Source organism: Vicugna pacos, unplaced genomic scaffold (assembly GCF_048564905.1).
Source record: "Vicugna pacos unplaced genomic scaffold, VicPac4 scaffold_20, whole genome shotgun sequence".
Taxonomy (NCBI): domain Eukaryota; kingdom Metazoa; phylum Chordata; class Mammalia; order Artiodactyla; family Camelidae; genus Vicugna; species Vicugna pacos.
Window position 1 is genome coordinate 41,726,748 of NW_027328741.1, and position 26,843 is coordinate 41,753,590.

The 26,843-nt window shown below is 40.8% G+C and overlaps 1 long non-coding RNA gene across 3 annotated transcripts in view; it reads left to right on the plus strand.

The window, feature by feature from the left end:
* Positions 1-26,843, plus strand: part of LOC140694002 (uncharacterized) — a 55,124-nt gene that overhangs the window by 20,286 nt on the left and 7,995 nt on the right. For 2 of the 3 annotated variants that reach the window (XR_012069726.1, XR_012069725.1), the window contains exon 2: positions 20,321-20,418. This is a non-coding gene — a long non-coding RNA (uncharacterized lncRNA). Of the gene's footprint in view, positions 1-6,166; positions 6,251-19,969; positions 20,145-20,320; positions 20,419-26,843 lie in introns of those variants that run through there. The other variant, XR_012069724.1, reaches the window with a different exon arrangement.

Below are 26,843 nucleotides of genomic sequence, written 5' to 3' on the forward strand. Positions count from 1 at the left end.
GTTGAAGTTACATCTGCTATCTACTTTCTATATGTCTTTTTTCCCCATTCCTCTATTACTACACTTTTTTGTTTAAAGTAGGCATTTTCAAGTGTGCCATTTTAATTTGTTGTTTATTTTATATTTTTCCTCCTCCTCCTCTTCCTCCTCCTTACTTCTCCTCCATTGCTCTGGAGATTATAATTAACATCTTGTTTTAAAGCAATCTAGTTCACATGAATGCCAACTTAATTTCAATAGTACACCAAAACTTTGCTTTGGTATCAATCTTTTCCCTCCCCCCCTCATGATGTCACTGTCTTACAAATTACACCTTTATGCATTTATAAGTGCATCTACACAGTTTCATAAGTATTGTTTTATGCAGTTGTCCTTTACATCAAATAGAACAAAACATTTACATGTAATACTCAATTTATACTGTTTTATTTTTTTTACTCATGTAGTAGTGCTCTTTATTTTTCAGGTGAGTGTCCTTTCATTTACACCTGCTGGACTATCCTTAGTATTTCTTGTCGGGTATGTCTGCTAGCAATGGATTGTTTCAGATTTTGTTTTTGTAGGAGTGTCTTAATTTCTCCTTTAATTTTTTTAAAGAATCATTTTGCTGGCTATAAAATACTTGGTGACAGTCTTTTCCTTTTATCACTTTGATGATACCATCCCACTGCCTTCTAGTCTCCATGATTTTTGATGAGAAATCAACTGTCTTACTGAGGAGCCTTTCTATATGTTGAGCCACTTTTGTCTTTCTGCTGTCAAGATCCTTTGTTCTTGTGTTTTGACACACTGAGTCTGATATGCCTATTTTAGATGTCTCTACGTTTATACCACATGGAATTTGTTGAGCTGCGGGGATGTACAAATTAAAGTTTTCATCAAATTTGGGAAGTTTTCAGCCATTATTTCTTTATATATTCTTTCTGCCCCTTTTTTTCTCTCCTTCCTTCTTGCGCTCCCATTATGTGTATATTGGTATTGTTGATGGTGTCCCATCTATCTCTGACACAGTGTTCATTTTTTTCATTCATTTTTCTTTCTGTTCCACAGAGTGGATAATCTCAGTAATTTTAAGTTTACTGACATTTTCTTCAACAAGTTCATATCTACAGAGAAACCACTCATTGAAGTTTTCATTTTAGTCATTATATTTGTATTTCTAGAATTTCTAGTTGGTTTTTAATATAAATTTTTTATTGATATTCTCTGTAAAATGAGATGTTCACATAATTTATTTCTTTAGGCATGGTTTCTGTTAGTTTTTTGAACATATGTGTAATTGCTTATTTATGTCTTTGTCTAGTAAGTCCAGTGTCTGGGCTTCCTCAGTGAGTTTCTATTGACTCCTTTTTCCCCTCTTTTATGGCCAAACGTTTCTGTTTCTTTGTACATCATGTAAATTTTCTGTTGAAACTGGACATTTAAAGTATTACAATGTGGCAGATCTGAAAGCCAAATTTTCCTCATCTCAAGGGTTTATTGCTGCTTCCAATGTCATTGCTGCTGCAGCTATTTATTTAGTTACAGTCCTGAACAAATTCTGTAAAGTCTGTATTCTTTATCATGCATGGCCATGAGATAGTGTGTGTGAAGAAAGCGTAGTTGTCATCACTGTAATAATGATTCGACAGTAATTTCTTTCAATGCGTGGAGCCTATCATTTGAGCTGATGCCAGGTGGCTGTGTGTCTGCGTGCTGAGGTATGCCCTCAGCACCGGCAGGCAGTCTGTAGCTCTTCCGTGGCCTTTAGTTCTTGCTTGTGCAGAACCTAAAGTTCAGCCAGAGTTGAAGGCTTAAGGTTGTCTCAGATCTTTCCTTGCCCTGTGCCACACATGTGTACGGCCTTCTACAATTCTCAAAATTTTTTGGAGCTTTTTAACCCTACCTTCACCCCCAGGACGTCTCATTAATCAATTTTGCCATCTAAGTTTCCTAGTCAGTATCTAGTTAGCCTCTACTGGTCCCGCTGCCTCAGGCGGTTGTAATGTTAAATACTCACTGCTGATTGTTTCCCACACACACTCTGGGGACAGGCTGTTTGCACAGCATGAGTTTGTGATAGGTCAAATAGTGACAGCTTTCTGGGGGCGGATTTCTTGGGTAACTTTAAATCACTTTTGCCCCTACCTTGACTGTGAGACTATTGCTTTTAAAGGCCACCATTTAGGTTAGGATACAGGGATGGGGTAGATCAAGTTACAATGCCACAAAACTCACTATATTTATGGAGATTTAGCTTTTTTTTTCTCAAATAAACAGTCCCCAGATTGCTGGACGTCTTGGTTTAATTTCCAGAGTTCTACAGAGGTTAATTTTGACAAATTTTGCCATTGTCATTGCTTCATAGAGAAGTAAGTTTTCCAAGATGTTTACTCAGATATTCTAGAAGTGTATCCCATTTGCATTTGTTTTTAACTGAGTTACTTGCAAGACTAACTAATTCTACAGATCCAGCCCCATTCACATAAGAGTCCACCTGCATGGCTTCTCCTACAGGGAGCAGTGTGCAACCTGTTGTCAGATTGTTGTTTTTTTTTATTAAAGTGAAGGGTTTTTTAAAAATATGCTCATGAGTAGCCTTTTGTCATTTTTACAAGTTATGAACTTCCACTAGTCTGTGGCTATTTTTTCCCCTCACTTTTCGTTGCTTTAATGAAGTTCTCACTTTTAAGGATTTTCAGTATACCAGTTTGTGGATGCTGATCACACGGGTGAGGCATTTAACTACTGTCTAATCCTCAGTCTTTGCTCTGATTCACTGTCTGGAACATCTGAACACATCTACTGAACCCTGTATACCAATGGATGCTAACAGCCCTAATTAAAAGTATGCTTTTTAAGTAAAGCAAAAAATACTAACTTTGACACTGGAAAAGACAAATCTCAAATTTCCTTGCTGATCTTGCTTTCTGTGATCATGAGCTACATCATGTTTTTAGAGCCGACAGGCATATTGAGCTACTGATTTTATTTCATCGGATTTTAGAATGCAGAACACATTTCAGGCCCACTTATAGTACCATATGTGTATCTTTAAGGATATGTACATATGATGATGTCTTTATAATAAGTACCTTATTTTAAGTACCTACTGCTGTTAACCACATTAAGGAAAGCTTGAAACTGCAGTACTGAAATTTCTCATACCACCATCATCCCGTAGCTTCTCTTTTGCATTAGATGTTGTGTGACAGTATTTTTCTGCTCCCTAGAAATGATCAATGTTGAACGGGGAAAAAAAAACCCTCCTCAAATAAATATACTCCAAATCACACACTTATCTGAACAATGGCCACCATTTTAGTCCACACCAATCCATCTACTCATACTGACTCAGAGTCCTCAACATAGACAATCCACCCCTGAAGTCAGGGTCCTCAGCACACGTTTTATCCCCTCCTCATTCCTTGTTGATTCTGACCTACTTTTGTCCAACGCGTCCTGCCGGTCTCTTCGCTGCCTGACTGCAGTTTTTAATTTTTACCTTTGAGTTCCAGGCTGCGCCTAGTGATTTCCAGAAAAACTCCAGACACCTGGCTCATCAGGAGGGGTGGGGAGGATTTCAGGAAGCTGTTAACCTAACTCACTTGCAGATAAGTGAGTGGCTATTGTGAGCATTCTTCTAGATATCTGTCATGCCTGCTGCATCCACCCCAGCAAAATAACGTAGCTCCTCCCACCACCTCTGCCTCCATTCATCTGGGTTTCTGCTTTAAGTGACACTCACATGCTGCTGATGGGCATTATATATATATACATATATATATATTAATTGAAGTATAGTCAGTTACAATGTGTCAATTTCTGATGTACAGCACAATGTTCCAGTCCTTCATATTCACATATATATGTATGAATTCCTTTTCATATTTTTTTACTAAAGTTTATTACAAGATATTAAATATTGTTCCCTGTGCTATACAGAAGAAATTTATTTTTTAAGCTATTTTTATATATAGTAGTTAATATTTGCAAATCTCAATCTCTAATGGGCATTTTTAAAGCCACATTTGGAACCCTTGTTGCAGAAGAGTCTGAGAAATATATTTTCAACCTCATAGCCTTTTGGTTAGGAAGTTGGAATAAAGGCTGAGCTGGCTCGCCTTCCTTGTCTGCCTTTGTGAGTAAAGGGGTCTGGAGTTTCAAGGCCCAATGAAATGTCCCAGCCCTTCAGTAGCAAACTCTTAAAGCAACCAAAATGCTTCCATCTACCAGAGCATGACTTGTCCTTAGACACTGCTGGACATAACCACCGACGCTATCTAAAGCATCGTCTTCATCTGGTGCACACTTTCTTTAGATGTGTAATATCCTGATTAACAGGACAAGCTGGTTTGGATTCCCAAGGTCACAGGCAGCCTTCTGCCTGACTTTGGTGTATATATGTTCATTGAAGAGTCCTCTCTCAGATCAGCTAGAGCTGTCTGGTGTGTGGTTTGCCAGAGAATGTGGGTACAGTGCTCCCCACCAGAGTGCTGCCGGTTGTTTTATTGCAGGAAGAGAGAGAGTAAAAGAGACAGAACAGGAAGTTCTTGTCCAGCCTCAAACACAGTCACCCCCGCCCAGGGCTCTTGCTCTGGGCCACACAGCAGTGCAGGTCAGCAGTGATGTGGCCCCGGTGTACTCCAAAACATGGTGTAGTTGTACTGGGCTATCTGTGTCTTTCACGTGCCCTGCAAAGTTCTCGGCTTTGTGAAATGGGGAACTAAGGAACTCCCACCCATGGCTGTAGCTCCCAGGGTTTGCACCCTTACGGGTTTTGAGGATTTGCTGGCAACTCATTCTTTTTCACCGGGTCATTTCTCGGTTACAGGGCAGTCCTGTGACTTCCTTATCAGAACTGCTCCTTAAGTTAGGGATTTAGTGAAAGATGCCATTTTAGCCTGTAAGTTCATGTTCAGGGAGGAGGAGGAAGACAGCACAGATTAGAATTGCTGTCTTGCTTTTTTTTAATTATTGTTTTCATAAGCCTTCTCCTGTTGTCGAATAGACACTGAGTAAATGAATGACTGTTACACTTCCATTTGAAGGATGAGGAAAATGACACTCAAGGAGAGGAGGCAAACTTCCTGAGGTTCCAAAGACAAAAAGGGATGAGCACAGAATAAGATCCCTGCAAATTTCTTGGCTGTCATCAGCCTTTAGGTCAATGACAGAGTGCCGTGTGTAGAAGTAAACTTGTAGCGTGCATTTAAAAGGGTGCAGATGTTCTTGTTTTGTTGATGCAATCACACTGTTTTGTCTGGGACTCTGAAAAAGAGAAATGGGTTAGAAAATGGTGGTTTCTCATCCTTGGTCCATCCTCTCTCTCACAGATATGGACCCTTCAATCTGTAGCAGGAATAAGACAGCCCCAGCCTTCCCGTCTCATGAGATCAGTACTCATTCATTTCATTCCTGCCCACCTGTAGGAGATAAAGCACAGCGTGATTTTCATGTCCTGCTTCACTGATTCTTGTGAAATTAGGTGTTTGAAGATAGAAACTCATGAAAGGCAGCTGCTTTTCTTAATATAAAGTGCAGTAAATTTCTTAGCAGAGAAGTAAATTGAGGATTTTCTTCATTGAAAATCAAAAGAGATTTCAAGAGTATCTGTATTTCTGATGCATAGATTAAAATGACAAAATCTAGAGGGATTACAGAAATACAAGGAAGATACCAAAAGTGTCTTTAAAGAGCTTTTCTAAGACTGGGCTTGTAAAGAGAGTGTTAGTTGACAGAGACCCTCTCCTCACCCATAGTCCCTCTCCTTAGGTTGGAAAGGGCCAGCGTTTCCCCTGTGTGCAGTCCTGGTGCTTCAAGTGAGTTGTAGGTTAGGGCGGTGCACATGGTGCTGCCTTCAGTTTGTCCATCGAAAATAACCCCTGGCAGTCAGAGGGCGAGTGTGTTGCAACGACATGAACCATTCACCATGCTCTCCGGGGTGTGTGCTCATCTCAGCTCATCCCTGCTCAGGTGATGGCAGAGGAGAGAATGGTGGCAAGCGGTCAGCCATGAGTAGGAGGGAGCAACTGGGGTCAGCTTGGAGCCAAGTGCCTAGGAGTTCCAAGTTGAATTCCCAGGACTTCCCACAGTTCATTCATTCAGCTAATACTTCTCAAGCACCTGTGATGTTCTGGTGTTTCCTTTATAAACAGAACCATATCCCTGTCCTCATGAAGGTGACGTTCTAGTGGACATAAGAAATGATAAACGCAGAAGCAGATCCAGGTCAGGACACATGAGTGCTGTCTACTTTGGAGTGCACAAGGTGAGATCCTTTGGGAAGGAATGTATGATACAGGAAAATGTGGGGGAGAGAATGGACGTATCCCAGGACTTATTTGGGTCCCTGAGATGCACCTCGTGAAATGTGGGTCCTTGGATTGCACAGGAATGAATCCAAGAGAGAGCCACAGTTCAGTAAATGTAGATTTATTCAGAGAGATATATACTCCACAGACAGAGTGGGCTGTTTCAGAAGGCAACAGAAAGGCCATGAGGCGTGGGGGTTGGGTGCTCCAGTTTAAAGTAAAAATAGTTACACACTCCTCTGACATAGTGTGGGCTGTCTCCCTCAGCAGAGAGAGCAGCCATGAGGTGTGGTTGTTAGTTTTTAGGCACTCAGGATTTTCATATGCTAATAAGTGTGAGGATTATTCCAACCGCTTTGGGGAAGGTGTTGGGATTCCCAGGAATTGGGCCACCACTCACCCTTTGAACTTTCATGGTCAGCCTTGAACCTGTCCTGGCACCTGTGGGAGTGCCTTTTAGCATCCTGCTGTATTTCAGTGAGTGTATTGAAGCTCAAGATCTACTGGGAGTTGACTTTTCCACCGTCTAAGGTGCTAATGGCTGTGCCATCCTTTTAATGGCTGTGCCCGGCCCCCTTCCCTCCTGTCTCATGAAGGAGCTCAGGAGTGATTGCACAATTGCAGAGCAGGGGACAGAGTGGAAAGAACTTTATAAGTGGAAGGTGGAAGGCAGTGTTGGCAGTAGAATTCTCAAGTCAATTATAAAATAAGTGTCTTCTGTTTGCTGGGGGTACCTGGTCTCACATTAGGGAGCTGTGAGCCTTGGGGACTTCAGTGAGTGGGTGGCTCACTGTGTATACTGTGTTGCTTCTTAGGCGGCCCGAGGACAGTTGGCTTATAGGTGACCCATTCACTCAAGCAGGGGTCTCTTTGGGGATTTTCTGCACTTGAGGCTAACATGGGTCACATGGGGGGCAGGACCGGCCAGTCACAGCTTGGTCCACAGTCACCTAGTGCCCTCGCGGCTTTCATCCCATGGATGCGTCACCTCCCCCTCGAAGGGGACAAGGGCACAAGTGATGGGGCAGCTTCTCAGTGGTGGAGGCATTGCTCTCCAGACCCAACACTCAACAGCATGGACCCCTGGTGTTGGCCACAGTCTTGGCTAGATGAGGCTGTTGGGGAGCTGAGCTCATGAGACGTGGGTGCCATGCTTCCACTCTCATCAAGAGCTCTATTTTGAAGATTCCGGTCAGAGAGCCACAAATACTCCCTAGCCCATAAACAAAGAACAGTCCCTGTCCCTCGGGGAAGGGCACACAGAAGGAGAACGGATCATCCCGAGAGCAGGAGAGGCCAAATCAGTCCTGCCATCAGGGGTCTGACAGATGAGCCAGCTCAGTTCCTCTTACTAGTTGTTTACTTGGAGGATCTGGGGTATTTCGGTGACCTGCAAGTGTCAGGAAATAGTACACTAGGGCTTTGTAGATTTTCTGGTCTGGTGTTAACTCACCCCATTGTAGCTGTTGTGCAAGGAAACAAAATTTGGTGGACAACAGGCCATGGCCTCTGCTCCCTGGTGGAGCCAGGAGATTACAATGTTAAGAACGACTGCGGGGGCATAATTTCTATGTTGAGAGGCCAGATGGCCTTACATATCTCTCATACTGGATGTCTAAGTTGCAAAGGGAAACTGGATTTCATCCAGCTCTCCAGCCAAGGAGGAGACCACAAGAGGCCTCCCCCAACAACTGTGAGCTCTTTGCCTCCACTGACAGCAGCATCTATAGCAAAAAGCTGGGCTGCCACCTGCGTTTCCGTGTAAACATCCGAGTAGCCTCAGCAATGACCTCATGAGCGATGGTGTGCCCAAGGAAGCGCTGTGTGGGACAGAGGGAGGAGTGCCGGGGTCAGACACCGGGAGGGCAGGCAGGCAGTGAGGACATCTGTGCAGCGAAGGCACCGTGGAACTGAGCCAAAGGGAGAAGTGTTTTGGAGCAGGAAGCCTGGGCAGTGCCGTGTTGTTCGTAAGAAGATCCTGGGCTCTGGATCCAAGAAGTCATTGGCTTGATTCCAGATCACAACCCTCATCTTGGGCAAATGTTTGAAGCTTTCTGTGCCTCTGTTTCTTGGTGTCCCAATTGGGGACAATAGTAGCAATTACCTCTGAGAGTCAGGAGCGCCTTTATAGATGTCATTTCATTACGCTCACAGCAGCCCACGAGCAAGGTGCTAGGTCCCCCATTTTACACGTGGCAGACGAGTAACTTTTAATCAGTAATCACGCAGCTAAGTATGATCATAATCAGCATTTGAATTTGATCCCTGTGTCCAGATAATTTCTATTCTCACTCAGTATTACTGGAAAACTAGTAACGTCAGAACAAACACTGCTGGGAAGTGGGTGCTTGAAACATGTTTGTCGTCTTCACCATTGGGGAGTGTTGAGTTCACATTCCTCCCTGCCCGTCCGAGGTCCCCTGCGTCTCCGGCTACCCCTGGTGGGGTCTTCAGGACTCTAGGCAACTTCTCCTTGTTCTCTACCCCCAAGACTCTCTGCTCTCTGGAGGTTGATTCTCAACCCTGACTGCTCGGTAGAGCTAATGTCTAAAAACAAAAAAAGGTGGGGAGGGTTCGGCTCAGTGTTAGAGCATGTGCTTAGCATGAAAGAGGTCCTGGGTTCAATTCCCAGTACCTCAATTAAAATAAATAAATCTAACTATCCCGCCCAAAAAGGAAAACAGTGTTTAAAAAACAATAAACAGTACAAAGGCCCCACTCCAGGCTGTGGTGCACTATTTTTTAAAGGCTCCCAGATGCTTCCCATATGCAGGAGGGTGAGAGCTATCCCTTTACACCTCTTGTGAGCTTGTCCACTCACACCCGTTAGCCTCTTGAAACAGGAAAACTACTTGGCTCGGCCTAGAAATTTCTCCCGATTTCTAGACTTTTATTTGCCTACTGCACATCTCTCCTGGAGCCCACAGGCACCCAGCCAGAACTGAATCAGTTGTCTGCTCTCATGACTTGCCCCTCTTCCTGCCCTTCTTTTTTTGTTTAACATTTTTTATTGATTTATAATCATTTTACAATGTTGTGTCAAATTCCAGTGTTCAGCACATTTTTTCAGTCATTCATGGACATATACACACTCATTGTCACATTTTTTTCTCTGTGATTTATCATAACATTTTGTGTATATTTCCCTGTGCTATACAGTGTAATCTTGTTTATCTATTCTACAATTTTGAAATCCCAGTCTATCCCTTCCCACCCTCTACCCCCCTGGTAACCACAAGTCTCTATTCTCTGTCCATGAGTCTATTTCTGTCCTGTATTTATGCTTTGTTTTTGTTTGTTTTTTTTTTTTTTTAGATTCCACATATGAGTGATCTCATATGGTATTTTTCTTTCTCTTTCTGGCTTACTTCACTTAGAATGACATTCTCTAGGATCATCCATGTTGCTGCAAATGGCATTATGTTGTCGGTTTTTATGGCTGAGTAGTATTCCATTGTATAAATATACCACATCTTCTTTATCCAGTCACCTGTTGATGGACATTTAGGTTGTTTCCATGTTTTGGCTATTGTAAATAGTGCTGCTATGAACATTGGGGTGCAGGTGGCACCCTGAAGTAGATTTCCTTCTGGGTACAAGCCCAGGATTGGGATTCCTGGGTCATATGGTAAGTCTATTCCTAGTCTTTTGAGGAATCTCCACACTGTTTTCCATAGTGGCTGCACCAAACTGCATTCCCACCAGCAATGTAGGAGGGTTCCCCTTTCTCCACAGCCTGTCCAGCATTTGTCATTTGTGGATTTTTGAATGACGGCCATTCTGACTGGTGTGAGGTGATACCTCATTGTAGTTTTGATTTGCATTTCTCTGATAATTAGTGATATTGAACATTTTTTCATGTGCTTTTTGATCATTTGTATGTCTTCCTTGGAGAGTTGCTTGTTTAAGTCTTCTGCCCATTTTTGGATTGGGTTGTTTATTTTTTACTTATTGAGTCATATGAGCTGCTTATATATTTTGGAGATCAAGCCTTTGTCGGTTTCACTTGCAAAAATTTTCTCCCATTCCATAGGTTTTCTTCTTGATTTATTTCTGGTTTCCTTTGCTCTGCAGAAGCTTGTAAGTTTCATTAGGTCCCATTTGTTTTTTCTTGCTTTTATTTCTTCTAGGAGAAAATTTTTGAAATGTATGTCAGATAATGTTTTGCCTATGTTTTCCGCTAGGAGGTTCTTGCCCTTCTTATTTCAGGGAATGGCACTATAATTTAGACACTGCCAAAGCCATAAAGCTGGCTGGCATCTTTGACTTCTTCCTGCCCTTCCATCACACCTGTGGCCAATCCGTCCACCTGCTGAAATGTTTTCTTCTCTCTCCTCCTGAGAGGGCCTCAGCAGGCCTCCACATGAACCTGCCAATAGTCCTCCCTGCCTCTATCTTGTCTCTTTCTAGATCACTTTGCATGTCTCCTCTACCTTGGAGGCACACAGAGTCCTTTGTGATGTGCACCTGTGATCTCTCCACCTGGTTGCCTCATCTGCCTCCCACACCCTGTGCTCGCTTGTAGACTATTTGCAGTTCCTGGAAGGGACCTGGCTCTCTTTGGCCTCCCTCCTTTGCATGCGCAGCTCCCCAGGGAGAAATGGCCTTAACATTATACGTTCACCTGATCACTTCTAGGGCATCTCAGAACTCAGCACAGTGTTTCCCTCCTCTGGGAGAGCCTTGGCTACAGTTCCAGCTCTCTGCCCTGAGCACCCTCTGCTGACTGTTATCCAAGCCCTCTTAACACGCCTCCTCAGCCATCACTTCACTATGAGTCCTGTGCACCTAGGAGCTCCCGGAAGCAGGGACTGTGTCTTTTTCCTCTTTATTCTCAGAGCATTGTACAGACTCAGGTACAATGGTGGAGGGCACAGTGGTTATTCTGCAATTTCTCTAGAGTTGGGGCCTAGGGGTAACAGTCTGGTGGGAAGAAGGGCTTAGGGGATTTCCCCTGAAGCTACATTTTCAATTACCATTTCATGTTGTTTTTGTCTGCTATTTAAAGTTACGATTCTTAAAACAGAATGACGATTTCTAAAAATTACTTTACCGATGATTGAGGAAAATGGCAGTTTTCCATATTTAAGAATATTATTTTAAGTTTGTGTGACTGTGGTGGTGGAAAATAGAAATGCAGGGGCTACTAAAGCATTCTCATCCCCTTCCCCACTCTCAGGTCCTTTGGACAGAAGAGACAGAGTGATGTGAGGAGAAGGCTTGGAGGGTGCACCGTGCAGTGCTTTTAAATTGTGACAGTTACTTGTGCTTTTTTTTACTTTTTTTTTAATGGAGGTAATGGGGCTTGAACCCAGGACCTTGTACATGCTTAGCACGTGCTCTACCACTGAGCTATACCCACCCTTCCCCCCGATATTTGTGTTTTTAGTGGGCATAATGTGCTGGTAGCAGGTACTTTAGCATCAGACATAGTCACCTGCCTCTGACCATCACGTTAATACCTTTCCCCTGAGCTAGAGAGCTAGTCTGTTTCCAAAAGTCCAATAAATTATCTACATTTTCTTTTTTCTTAAACAAAAGGTATTAGCTCATTTTTTTAGTATCGCCTATAAATATAATGTGATTTTATTAACCATTTACCAAAGTGTTAAGTGTAATAAATATTAAGTACAGATTTCTGAAGCATCAGTCATCACTGAAGATCCACATTCTGCTGTTCTCTCTCGATGTTAGTCACCTTACTATTGGAGTTCTGAAAGCAGCGCCAGGCAGAACTTGAGTACAAATGGGACACGGTTGAGCAGGAAGAACAAGTCCGACCAGAATAGGAGGCGCGGTGTCCCCACGTGGAGATAGATGAGATTAACCAGGAAGAGCGGGTGCTGTTTAGATGCACTTTAGTCTGTTTACTTCTGGACTTGTCAGCCTTGGCTGCATGTTGGAATCACCAGGGGACCTTAAAAAATGTTGGTGCCTGGATTCCATCACTGCAAACTCTGATGGTACTTAGTGGCCTGGGGTGCATTCTGGCATAGGGAAGTTTTTAAAGCTCTTCTGGTTATTCTAATGTGCAGCCAAGTTGAAGGAGCACTGCCTGGAATGGTGGACACAGAAGAGAAGTGAGGCCCTTCCTTCATAATAACAGTAAAAAGGGGGAAAAGAAAAAGACTGGTATAAGTGCATAAGAGGCATTGATTTGTATCCTTTCATAACACCAAAAAAAATGCAAAATATAAATTAGCTACAATGACATAGTTGTAGAAGGAAAGACAAATTGGTTTTTATAGTTGACTCCCATTTTTTTAAATGCGCCTTCATTATTGTGGCCTCCTTTTCATCATAGACTAGGTGCCCCTTTGTCTTGAACTAAGTCCCGGTCACTGCTCCCCCTTCCTACTGGGATGTGCACAAAGCAGCATGGCTCTCATCCTAAAGTCAGAGAAAGGGTAGAAGAAGCAGGGAAACATTTGTTGAGGTGCCATCAGTGTTTGAGCAGTGTTTGAGCTAGTCATGTTACATAATTGGAAATGTAAATTTATTGCTGCCACTCCTGCTGCAAAATTAAAAAAAATAAAACTATATATCTTTGTATCAACATTCCAGAGCTATGAAAAGATGATTTTTGAGTCATTTGTATTATTGCTTCTTTCCATCAGCTGAGATAATTTAGAGCTGTTTGTTCTTGCAGTCAGCAGCAGCAGGACAGAAGGTTATGAGCATGAATAACACTTGGAAAAAATGCTTTTATTAGGAGCATCTGAAAATGTCTCCAAATATAGATTTAATAAATGAATCACAGATCTACATAATGTTGGCATTGAAAAGATATGGAGAAAGCAGGTCAAAATCCTCTTTTATAAATGGAAAAAAATGAGGTTCAGCTACCAATAGAAAGTGACATTTGTCTTTTACAATGTAATAAGCTTCTAATAATCCCCATTATGAATAGCTCCCATTGTTTACAACTGACGATGGGGGTAAAAGCATATGTTGGTGAATGACTGTACATTCAGAGATGAAAGCTGAATCTTAGACAAAATTAGATGTTCATAATGCTTTTGAGTCCTGAAAAACAAAAAACTTATCATATTGGCAGCATACAAAAAATACTGAAGAAAAGTTTTTTGGTCATTTAAACTACCAAGTTTAAATTTAAAATTGCCAGCTAATTAGTTTAAATTTTCATTGGAACATGCTTGTTGAAAAATTGAAGATGAAGACTCATTTAACTTTATAGTTCTTCCTTATTTAAAAAATTGCCTTTTTTTTTTTTAGTTTTGTATTTGAAGTATTTTACTTTACTTGTGAAAGCATGCTCCATTGTTTAGAGAGGCCAGCGTTGTGGTAGTGAGATCTTGGGGATGAAGTTGCCTAAATTCATATTTGAACACAGTAGCTTGCTTCCTGAGTGATCTTGGACAACTTAACTTCTCTGTGCCATAGTTTCCTATAAAATAAGAATAAGAGAGTTGCTTCTTCATGACAGTGGTAAGGACGGGTCGAAGTAATGTACAGAATCTACTTGGAAGGCTTCCTGGCATAGAGGAAGGGCCATGTACTTAGTTACAGCTATTATTATACTATATCTGGTTTTATAATCCAGTTAAATCTTGAGTCTAACTGATTTCATCTGTTAAAAAATTCTAAATATAAACTCTAAAATGGAAACTCTTAAACTTCATAGTTGTAGCTAATTAACACATAAAGCTCAACCAAGAAACACACAGTGGAGACCAGTTAGCTGCAGACACCTGTGATACTTTCTGTCCTGCACAGACTCTAAGCTGTCACTACCTTCACTTCTGAAATCAAAGGCAAGCTAAGGAATAGAGCTTTACAACTTGGCCTCGTCAGGTGCTCAGACCATGGCAGGGACAGTTTACTGTTCACATGTGCATTTTCAAAAAATAGTATTAAAACGAACACTGTACATATTTTGTTGTGTGTTTGACATCGTTAACAGAAAAGAAAAGGAAAAAAAAAACAGGAAAAAAACCCATGCATTTACAAACAAGGAGGCAATGTCTGAAAATTATTATTATTCTTTTTATGTTTAGGATTTAGTGACCAGTAAGGAGAAATAGCATTTCATTGGTGTAATCCCTTGATTGACTAAATTTGTTTTTTTAATAAGGAAGAAGAGCGTGTTCCATTTACCACCTGGGGAAAGTGTATACATATAACCCTTTGTGCAAGTGCTCTTTTTCTTGGTAAGAACCTGCCACAGACTTTTAAAATCTAATGTGAAATGCTGAGAAAACTGAAAGTCAAGTTGGGAACTATGTAGTCTCATAGAGAAAACTTTTTCCAGAGAAAATCTGAGCCAACGCAGGGCGCCACTCTGGAGGTTCCACAGTCTCTTCTGCACACAGTGCTTCCCCCAATTCTTTTCACCTCATTTGTTCAAATCAGATCAGTGGTTTAGGATTCTCCAGGGTCTGATTAAGAGACCAGATGGAGGCATTAAGATTTCTAAAATTTTCCAAGTGTAACAACCTAGGTAAAATATCTAAGAGTAGCCTAACAAAAGGATAGTAGGAACTATCAAAAAATAAAAGTAAACTACTGAAAGATATAAAAGATGCTTTAATCACATGATTCTAGATTAAAAGATCATATCTCCAAAATATCAGAAGTTATAAAATTCATTTGGGTTTATTGTGAATAAAATCATATTAGCAATATAATAATTAATAAGATAATGAGAGTTTTACTAGTTCAAGAATAGCCAGATTAGAAAGTAGGGCAGGAAGTCCAGATATGGGCTCTGATATCAATAATAATTTACTATAAGAGATGGAAGGCATTACAAATCAGGGAGATAAATAAAGGTTATTCAGTGAATGGAACACTTGTTAGCTACTTGGGGGGAAAAGAAAAGATTGAAATCATACAGTGAACCATATATTATGATAAATTCCAGAAACATTTAAAAAGTAACACAATTAGAAAAAAAACTAGAAATAAATATGGATGAGTATACAACCTCTAGATGAACAGTAATTTTCAGAGGAAATTATACAAAGATTTTCATGCATCATAAGCATCCTAATTTTAAACAAAACACCAGAGGATGTTATTTGTTTACAAATCCGACAAGGGGCTATTTCCTTCAATACATAGAGAGTTCAGATCACTTCAAATGTAACATCAAAATATCTCAGGAGCGTAGAAGGCAGAGAAGATGAACACACATTCACAAAGGAAAAAATAGATGTCACACTTCAATGGTAATTCACTCAGTGCACATCAAAATGAAATAGTTTTCCACCTCTCAAGTGACACAGCTCTGTTTATGAGGATGAAATGTCAGTGATCACCAATCCCATGCCTAGGTTACTGGATAATTTTTGTGAAGTATGGTTGATTTACAATGCTGTGTTAATTTCTGGTGTACTCCTCAAGCCTTCTTAGAAAGCAGTCTGACAGTTGATATCAAGAGTCAAAAATATTCATATGTTTTAATCCACTAATTCAGCTTTGAAAAACTTTTAATCAGGAATTATTTCAAAATGACAGGGAAAAGTCATTATGGATGCAAGTCACAGACATATATAAAATCTCAGCCAAAATATTCTTCCAACTATTCACAAAGTAGAATAGTATGCAGCCATGAAAAAGTGTGTCCATGAAAATATTTTATGACATGTCAAAGTGTTATGCTTATGATAGATTTGAGAATAAAATTAATATATAAAATGATTTGTAATATACAAACAATGCACCGTTCTGAAGAAATTATGTCTATAGGTCAAAGCATTATTCTTATTTTTTTTTTATTCATTTTCAGATTTGGAGTCTTTTGATTGTAGGTGACAAAATCAATCTCCAATGTGTTTAAACAACAACCAAAAAATGGGGATGCATGGGATTTATTGGTTCCTGTAAATGAAAACCTCAGGTCTGAGGTCTGGCTTCAGTCAAGGAGAGATACTCTAGCCTAGATGATGTCAAGGGCTGCTTTTGTCCTGTCTTCATTCTGTGTCCAAAGATGTCTCAGCATGTTGCTTCTAGGCACGCAGCATCCCAGATCATCCATCCAAACCAAGACAGGTCTCTTTTGGCAGCTTCCTCTCTTAATAGAGGAAGCTTATGGTTCACATGGGCACCAGTAAGTATCTCCTCACATAATAGTGGCTCTTCCTGGGTTATTTGCCAATTCTCCAATCATGTGCGAGGCCAATACTATGAGGGGTATTATTTGTCTTAAACCAACTGAGATCTACTTCTGGTGCTTCAGAAAGAGTGGGTCAATCGAGGTTAAATCACAGGACTATAAACAAAATAGAGGTTACTTATCCTATAGCAAGTTCTGGGTCCTCTTCTAAGACTGGGGACAGATCCAGGACAGCAATTCTGTCCACTACTGAGTACTTTCAAATTTTCTTTAATGAGCAAGTGTTAAATTTATGATCAGAAAATGTGATAAATAAGAAGAAACTTGAGGAAGGAGAATGGAAAGCTTTCCTGTTTCTTAAGAAATAGTGAACCCATTAAGTGCTTGGAAGAAAAATGGAAATGTGTCAAGTTTGTAAAAGTTCTGAAATGAATTAGAATTGATTTTACAGACCATGTAGGAGACAGTGCTATACAGTTAGTGTGTCTTTGGGCTCTTTGAGTATTTCAGTACTTTCACTGAATAGTTGCTTGATTTGGGGCAAATTGCATCATCTCCACGTGGCTCTATTTCCTCATCTGTAAAAGATATAATATTACCTTCCCCACAGGGTGATTGTGAGGATTTTGAAAAATAGATGTGTGCTGAAGCAATAGTAAGCATTTAAGGATTCTTAACTATTATGTTTACTTCATATATAATTAAAAAATTATTATGCAGACTTTTAAAAATACATACTATTTAAATGGCCTTTATGTGCTGTACAAGAGAGGAAGGCTTAATATACCTTCTATAATACATTTTTCTCAGCCTTAACTAATTTTCACATTTAATCACACATGCACCAAAAAGTTATTCCTTTCACAAGCATGAAGATTTAACTGTGAAGAAAAGGATGATGAAAGAGAGTAGAGGAGAAAATAAAATGCTTTCTCTACAAACTGATGGCTTAAAAACTAATAAAAACACCTTTTTAAGACTTTGGTCACCATATTCGTAGCTAATACTTACGCAGAGTTTTTCACATGCCTGCGGTTAATGTTCCAAATTTTTTCACAATTAGTAAATAATTGATTCATCGCAATAGTCCTATGAATTGCTATTGTTATTCCCCCATTATATGGGTGAGGAGATTGAAGCCACAAGAGGTTAAGAAATTTGCACAAGGCCCCACAGCTAGCATCAGAGCTGGGATCCAGATGCAGGAGTGTGGCTCCAGGAGGGGCTTGTAAACACTCCCTCTGCTCTCCCCTGCAGGTGCAAACCAGCCGCCCGCTGCTGTAAATAACATGATGTGGTTCACTTAGTCCTGAAATTCACATTCTTTGTAGCTTTCTCTCTGGGGCTGCCATCAGGAGCAGCCAGGGACACTGAGTACATGCTTCTGGACTATGACCAAGAAGGTAGATGGAAGGAAAACAGTTTAAAAATGGGATCTTTAATGCGCATTCTTCAGTGGCCAGAAAAAAACCTGCCTAGTGAGGAACTGAAACCCTATTAGCCACGTGCAAATTATGCTTCAGACACCCCCGCTGCCCTTGGGTCCACACAGTCAGAACTACAGTGGATCAGGGACATGAATCTTGTGCAAATGCAGGGAGTAGGAATACCTGCCATTTTAAGATCTCAAGGAGTATGAAAAGCATGTGAAGCTTTCATCAGCAGAGACCTGCTGTCACTTCTACTGTTTCCCTCAGGGCATGTACACAGCTTCACTGGTTCTATTCAGAATGAAGACGACAGCTAGCACCTGCTGAACCCTGAATCAGTGATAGGTTCCCCCTTGAAAGGAAGCATATCCCCTTCATGGGTTACAACTAGTTCATAACCTAAGTAATTCTACAGATGTAGAAGGGATACTTTCATTTGTTCTGCTATCACAGACTTCCCTCCAAAAGAACATGCCACCAGTTGCCCCATTTTGACCCATTAAAATATACTTAATAGGCTTTCTTCTTTAGTGCAGTTTTAGGTTTACAGAAAAATTCACAGAAAGTGGAGTTCCCATATATTCCCTATGCCCTGCACACAGCTGCTCCTGCTGCCAGCGTGTTACATTAGTGGATGCACTCATTCTTTTTGACATCTTTCATTCCTCCTCCACTAAAATTTAACATGCCTGATATTCACGTCTCTTATGGCATTTACGTGCGATTTATATCACTTCTCACGTTTATGTGAAGTTTACAACACATGCATGTTTTCTGTTTAAGCTGGGTTGGGGGCAAGTTTTCTGTGTACAAATACGATCATTAGTGAGTCTCATGCTGCTGGGTTTTTGGGTTGTCAGGTCCTGTTGACCATTGCTTCAGTTATTGGGATCATTGTCTACGGACTTTCAGTGTTCATTGTATTTTCTGCAAAACTTCCCAAGAACCTGAGTGGAACAGACCCAATCCAAAAGTACCTGACTGTGCAGGTGGGCCACGCCCATCACTGCTTCCCTCATCAGTTTTATCATCTTCATGACCCTGAACGCCATATATGAGAACGTGTCAGTCATGATGACTGACTCTGGTAAGCTCCTCCTGCAGCTGAGATAATTTCTACACAAGTTTTAGAACCAGGTCAAAACAGAGACTATCTTTTAGGAACTTGAATTGCAGTACATTACAGTCTTTAGTTAACTTCAACTGCAAACCTATTTTCTCTAGCCTATATGAGAAGTGAATTAGCTCCATTTTTGCATTAGTAAAAGGGACAAAGGACGCTTTAGAATGTCCAAGCTCTGTGTAAATATGTCAGTGTTTAATAATAATTTCAATTACATTAGATAATGTACCCTATTGTTGAAAGTAAATAGTCTCTGTATTGCAAATAAGTGGAAGAGGGTCGTGGTTCCAGTGGCAGATTTGCTTGCGTGTTACGGAGAGGACAAGTAATCACACTGTTATGTGTCTTCCCCCCATGCTGTTCCCGTTAGTGTAGCTCCATTCTCATCAGCTGCGGCTTCTATAATAAATGTTTCTTCTCTCTGGCTTGTATCCCACCCAGCGGCTTAGCGGCCTAAGTTAAGTGCTTCCCACACGTTGCATGTGGCTGGGTGGTTCTCCCAGTGGTCTGCTCAGTGGTCATCTTCTGAAAATACTAAGACCAATTCAAATTCTGAACTAGGAGGATGATCGTTTTATGTTCCCCAAATGTTTCTAGCAAGTTGCCCCGTGTTTTGTTTGTCTTCTTCAATAGTCCTACCTTACTGCCGTTCAGGGAGACAAGAGAATTTTATTTAGCAGGATGTTGAGAAGTAGCTTTCTTTCAAATTACACCTGACAGAGGACAGTTCTTGACCATTGGATACTGTTGTGCTTATAAATTTTAAGGAACGGGTGACTTTTTTTTTTTTTGCCTTGTGGGATATTGCGTTCTTAGTGGGAGAAACTCTTACAACATTGTGTACAGTTGGAAATAACATAGTGGATAAGTTAAGAAATTCAAAACAGCTGATATAAAACAGTGTGAATTGCGTATATATATATATATACTATATATATATATATATATACATACATATTTAGCGTGTTAACTCATGTGTCCGTGGCTTTGATTAGGGTCTCAAAGCCGTTCACAATTTTGCAGACTTAACTTTTCTTTATTCTAGCTGCAGAGCTCCCAAGGACCAGACTGACTATGAGAACAACCCAGCCATGAAGGTGTTCTTGTTCCACTTTGTCAACTACTACTCCTCGTGTTTCTACAACACATTCTTTAAGGGCAGATTTGTGACTTATCTGTGAGATCTGGTGTATTGGCTGTAAAAATACAGAAATGAAGAGGTGTGAATACAGCTTTGTGTTCTGACAGTCTAACCTGTTTCAGGTTTTCTCTTAGTTGCCCAATGAAGAGTGTCTTTACTCTCTGTTCCTTTGATTTTTTTAGGCATAAAATAATGACTTTATTTCATGTTAGAGCTATCTAAAATTTAAATGAGATTTTCTTTCTAATATTCCAGTGTGACCCAAGTGGCTGTCTCCTTGAACTGATGACACAGCTGACAATAATCATGGGAGGACAGTCCATCTGGAATAACATACAAGAGGTGTTGCTTCCGTGAGTACTCAGTCATGTGTTCTTGGGGTGAGAACGGCCCACCCACCCACATCATTTTCCTGCGTGGCCATCTCTAGAACAGGGGAGACTCTCTGCTTATTAAAGCTCTCCAGATAAGATGATCCAGCCAACAGTATAAACGTACCTGCTGTTTAATAATTATGTTTAAATATCTTCCTTTTTATGTTTAACATAAATCCTCAAGTGCTATAGTCTCTGCTTATTAGCCCACCACTGGGGACTGACAGATCAGAGCCCATTGAGAGATGGCCCTTTTTGGGGCCATGAACTAAGTTTTCCCACAACTTCCTGCAAATTTCTCCTCCTTTTATATATGCATTTAAAAATCCATAACAGAAATTTGTTGAGTGCCTAGTATGTGCTAGTCACTGTATTTAATGTTGTACATATATGTATGTGTGCGTGTATCTGTGTACAATTTAATCACCCAAACAATCCTTATTCTTATCTTCCTTTTGAAAATGAAGATCCTGTGGCTTAAAGAGGGTAACTGATTTGCCCAAGCTCTCATTGCCAATAAGAGACCACTGTGGGACTCAGATGTAAGACCCTATCTCTCTGAATCCATGTTCTTCTAAGAACAGAGACTCCCTTGGGGTCCTAAGGCACAGGGTTACATAATGTTTTAAGAGACACTTGTCTAAAATAATAACAACAGAATTTTTGACTTACTGTTCTCTTCCTAAAAATGAGAAAAGCAGATGTTAGCAAAGGTCACACTGTCTTTTTGATTTTCACATAAGCCCAATCCCACATCAGAGTGGACAGTCCAGTGTTATCTGCAATTTCTGAACATTTCAAGGAGCTTACTGTATTGGCTTTCTGTTGCTGTTTTAACTAGTATCCCCAAATATCATGGTAGTAGAAAGAAAAAAGAAAAAGTCTCCTCTAAACAACACAAATATAACCTTGTATTTTTCTTGAACGCAGAAGCCTGCTGAAGTCAAAGTGTTGGCACGGCTGTTTCTGAAGGCCCCAGTGGAACCTGTATCTTTGACTTTTGTGGCTTCCAGAGGCAACCTGCGTCTCTTGGCCTGTGACCACTTTTCTCTATCTCAAGGTCAGCATGGTTGTGTGCCTCTGACCCTGATCCTGTGGTCACATCTCCTCTCCTCTCTCCCCTCTTCTGCCTCCTTCTTCCTCCTTTAACGGCCCTGGTGATTACACTGGGCCCACATCTATAATCCAGATGGTCTCTCTTAGAGTCGACTGGTTAGCAACCTTAACCACATCTGCAACCATAGGCCCCCTTTCCCAGGGAATCTGACCTCTTCCAATGTTCTGGGGATAAGGACATAGACATATTGTGGCGGAACATTTTTCTGCCTACCACACTAAACTTTTTAAGATAATTTCTGGCTTTGAGTTTCTGTTCTCATGAAACTGTTGATCTCTCTTCTGTCTTGCCTTCCACACCAGCATTCTGTTCCTGGCCAACGTAACTGCAGAGCTCGCCCCTCTCTGTGGTGTCCCCCAAAACCACTTACACAAGCAGATCTTACTGTTGTTTGGAGCATGGGGGAGAAACTCAAACAACTTGAATTTTGAAATAAAAAACCTCCATCATTTTAAAATCTTCCATGCCACTATAAAAAATTTATTTTTTTACTTCATTTTTTTAATTTTTAAACTATTTTAAACTTTGTAACTTTTTTAAACTTTACTTTTTTTCTTATCATCCTTCATTGTAGGCTCCAGAAACCTGCTATTCTGCCCACCGCATCCAAGTTCCCTTTCATTGTTTCTCCTCCCTTCCCTAACCTTCCTTCTCTCTCCCTTATTACCAAGTTTCTGTCCATTCTCTTTATAGGGCAGTTAAATTAATTATTCTTTCTTTCTTTCTTTCTTTCTTTCTTTCTTCCTTTCTTCCTTCCTTCCTTCCTTTCTTTCTTTCTCTTTCTTTCTTTCTTTCTTTCTTTCTTTCTTTCTTTCTTTCTTTCTTTCTTTCTTTCTTTCTTTCTTTCTTTCTTTCTTTCTTTCTGTTTTTGCAGAGTGAACCCCTTTGTGTGTCAGTGTGTCCTTCCACATTTCTTCATAATGGCTTCAACTTTCAGCTTCAGTATGGATAACTGGGGTCTGTTTCGAAACAGGCATTTCCCTTGTCCCCCAGCTCACCACGCCCCTCAAAAAAAGATTCTGATCTTCGCTGTGAAATGAATCTTTTTTTCCCTACTGTGCAGTAGACAACCCTTGCCCTGAGCTCACAGTCAGATATTTCCAGAGAAGTAAAAGTAGGTCATGTGCAAATAATTGTCGGAGCCAGCTGACAATCGATCAGGTCCAGAAAACCTGTGCTGCAGGACTGAGAAAGAAAGACAAGACTAAAAGGTGGGGTTGAGAGGGTCTCACTCTAGCCCGCAAGATGCTAGGTCAAGAGTGGACGCCGAGTTTATTTCCAGCAGTTAATTTATATGATTTTAACCCATTAGCTCATACATTCCTGCATGTAGGCAAAGGTATTGTTTTAAGGCACATTAACAACGTGTACTAAAATCATTAACTTGTATATTGTTACAGACATCATTATTGTTTACAGTTCTCGTAAAACTAAGATTAAGAGTTCCTGGAACCAAGATGATAAACTAAGGCATTGTTCCTCTAAGCTAACATCATGACTCCTGTGCTATTATCTCAGGTGATTGTTCTTCAGGCTAAGATTACTAACTTGCATGCCGATTGCATCTCTCCTTCCAAAGGTCCTTAGTGACTTGATAGCTCAGGATGTTCCTTCAGGCCTTAATGCATCTGGCACATTCCTCAAAGTGGTGGCGGGACAGAGATTGTCCATGAGAAATCAACCTCAGAGCCTGACTCCCTGCACTGTGGGAGTTTAGGCCCAACCTCTGTGCTCGGCAGTCCTCAGGTCATGATTGGCCCCCCACAAATAATACTACTTTTCTCTGTGAAAAGAAATAGATCAGATAGAGGAAATACTTAACTCAGATTACTCAAAAGCATTTCCTGAAGGAAATAAGTAAATTATTTAACAGTAAATTTTGTTGAATCTGGTTATCCGTGAGCTATTTTTACCAATCAAGAAGGATATATTTCCTAAACTGGTACTGAGCAATTCATGTGAAATGAAACTTTCTCACATGAACTAGTTTAAAGTAAAGGATGCATTATAGTATCTGTGGTCTGTTTATACCTTCGCTTAAGTAAGCACATTGTTCTAGGTTTCAGTGAGCTGAACTTTGCCTCCATGTATTTCTACTATGGGTTAAAATATTTAGGGAATTTATTTTGAATTATGATTCCCTTTTTTGAAAACCAGGAATTCTGAATTGTAGCCAGGTTCTAGGGTGGCTAGTGTTTTCCTCACTGCCTCTTCTCTTTGTATAAGTGCAGTTTCCTTCTTAATTTTTCATATAAAATCCTAACATACCAAAGATCTATCAATTACTCTTGCTGCACCAAAGCTATACCCATCCTCAAAAATACATAGGAAGAGAAAAGAAAACTTATCAAAATTAGCGATTATTTTCATGCTATTTAAATATGTCTAAAGGAACATAATGAAATGAATTTCACTATATCTCACCTGCCTCCACCCCCCCAATCCCATGTGGGTTTCTTGAGTAGGATTCTGGGAGCAAATAAAGAAGGACAGTGATGCCGTGATCCAGGCTCCCTCTGGGGTCTCCCCAGCACTTGGATCGGCACCTGGTATAACGTAGGTCTCAGTCCGAGCCAGCTGAGTGAGTGACTGACTCACAGGCATCGAATGCGTAACATCAGTGAATTAACAGCATTCTTTGTAGGACTCAGAGAATAAGCTGAGTGCCCTGTGGCCTTCCCAGCCTCACATACTATTTTCATGTTGGGGTCATTTCTGGGAATGTTATTCGGTACTGGACAAAAGGCTAGTACAATTCCAGGGTTAAGCAACTTTCCTAGGGAAATTTTATGATAAAATATTAAGAAAAATAGTTAAATGCCCAAAATGACATAGCATTGTCCTTTGGTGTTTAGATAATGTATGGCTGTAATTTTCTTACTTTATATGTTTTCTACATTTTCCACTGTGTGTATGCACTACTATATAATAAGAAAAAGCAAATGTTTAAAAGAGAACATCTCTCTTCTCCAGATATGATTTGGTTAGAGGATGAGTCAGAGAAATATAATAAGAGAATCTTAAATACATGTGTCCATAATTCACTCTTTAAATTCAGGAACAGGAAACTCAGGAATGAAATAGATTAAGAGAATCAAAGATACTTGTATTCAAGATTAGCAAGTAGGGGTGTCATCAACAGAAATGGTGATAATCTATAATTCAGGGATTAAATGTGATAATGAAGGTACAAAGACAACATGAAGTAGAAAATGCCACGTGGCAAGCACAGAGTAAAGGGCAATTTACTATGATTATGCCAATATGTGTGATCAATTCCCAAGCAAATGATTATGTAACCCCTGCTAGAGGGAGAAAGCTTCCAGCCTTGGCTGGAGAGTGGGGAGGATCCAGTGTCTGTATTTTTTAAAATGTCAAAAGGTGCTTCTCATGTGCAAATTGATATCCCTGCACGAGAACCTTAAACCAACAGAAAACCCAAAAGACCGTTGACAATGATGGGTAGACGACAGCCCAAGCTTTTCTGCCACAGATGAGTGGTTCCACTCAGGAAGACTGAGCAAGAGGCTCAGGGTCTTAGCTAAGGACAAGCAAGTCGGGACTTCTAATACGACCTAATGCCATCGACGGGGGAGGGCATTTCAGCACAAGAAGGGAGCGCCAGGTGATTTAACATGGAAGTTTCACCCTGGATCCATACCGTGATTGATTTAGGTCCCGGAGGGTTAAAGCCCTGCTTCCCTGTGGCATGGACCGGATTCCACAAGAGGCTGAGACAGGAAGTATGAGGCAGAGAAAAATTCCCCCAGGAGAATCCCGAGTCTGGGTGATAGGGAGGGTGATGGACGAGCGTGGTCCCAGCGCCACTCCCACCGCAGGGCTCCGAGTGGCTGTGGAGATGCGCGCCCCCGGCCGGACCTCAGACCTGCCTGCAGTGCTCTGGGCTGCGGCCTGGGGAGAGGCTTTAGCAGCAGGCTGGCCGCATCATTCTCGTAGGTGCTGCAGTGACCCCCAACCCTGTGGCCACGGTGATCCCAAGCCAAGGGTCTAAGTGACTTCAACCCTATTTACAGGTGACCACAGCCGGTTAGCCTGTGCTGCTCAAAAGGAAGATCCCACATGGGGTTTTGCTGTGTCAGGGTGGTTGCTGATACCTGGCATGCTTTGAATCGTTTCATCCTGACAGCACCCTGGGCAGTGGAAGTTTCATCTCTTAATTTTATTTCAACTTTTTCTGTTGAAAGTATAGTTGGTTTACAATATTGTGTTAATTCTTGGTGAACAGCATAGTGATATATATATATATATATATATATTCCTTGTCATATACTTTTCCACTATAGGCTATTAAAAGTTATTGAGTGTAGTCTTGTTGTTTCAAACAAAAATTACTAAACAAAGTAACAAAGTAAGCAGACTAAACCTAGCCATGTATATGACACAGCTGAGTATATCTCAGGATTTAAATGTGGTTTTGATCTCCAGGATCTCTTTATCAACTTTTCATATGTAAAGTGCCTATGGAACACTTCTCAGAAAAATGTTTTAAAAGCATAAGGTTTAGAGAATAAAGAAGGAAGATAATTATACTGAAAAGCAGATATCAAAAATATAGAAATGGGCATTTGTGATACAGTAATATCTGAAATATTGTAAGAACGTGTTGAATAAGAGGATCCAGTGGTGGGTCTACTAACTGCAACATTCTGCCATAGCAGTGAGTGTAAATCATCTTCTGAGATCTGCAACAATTGCATTTTGAATGTAAATAAAGTTAACTAACAAATAAGCCATGAACTGTGGAATCAGATTCAGAGTTATCTCGAGTCCCTATCCCCAGCACTTCCCAGAGCTCCCTGCTGTTCCCCTAATGTCATTGAAAGAAGTGGGGAAAGTTTGTGAAGCGAAGGGCATGTTCCATTGCAAAGAAATCTCAAAGCAAACCTGGGAGCATGGCCAGTGAAAGGTTAATGCTGAGATTAGAGGCCGTGGGAAACCAAGCAGAGGCAGCTCTTTACAAGTCACATCATATGCTCTGTGTGTGTCTACGTATGTATGCATACAGACGTGTGGGCATGTATGATGTATACACCTGCCTTTCGTGAGAAGCCACCTCACTGTCCAAATTTGAAATCCATCCAAACGTGCAGTGCAGTCAGCTGAAGCTCAGCCAGACGCTAAGTTGTCTGTTATTGCTCTGTCTCTTCTGCTGAACTCCACGAGTAAACCACGCGCCAGCTGTTGCTTTCAGGGACAACAGCTCTGTAGGCTACAGGTCCATACCTTGTTTCACTGCCAACTCTGATTTCCTTTCAGGACAAATTGC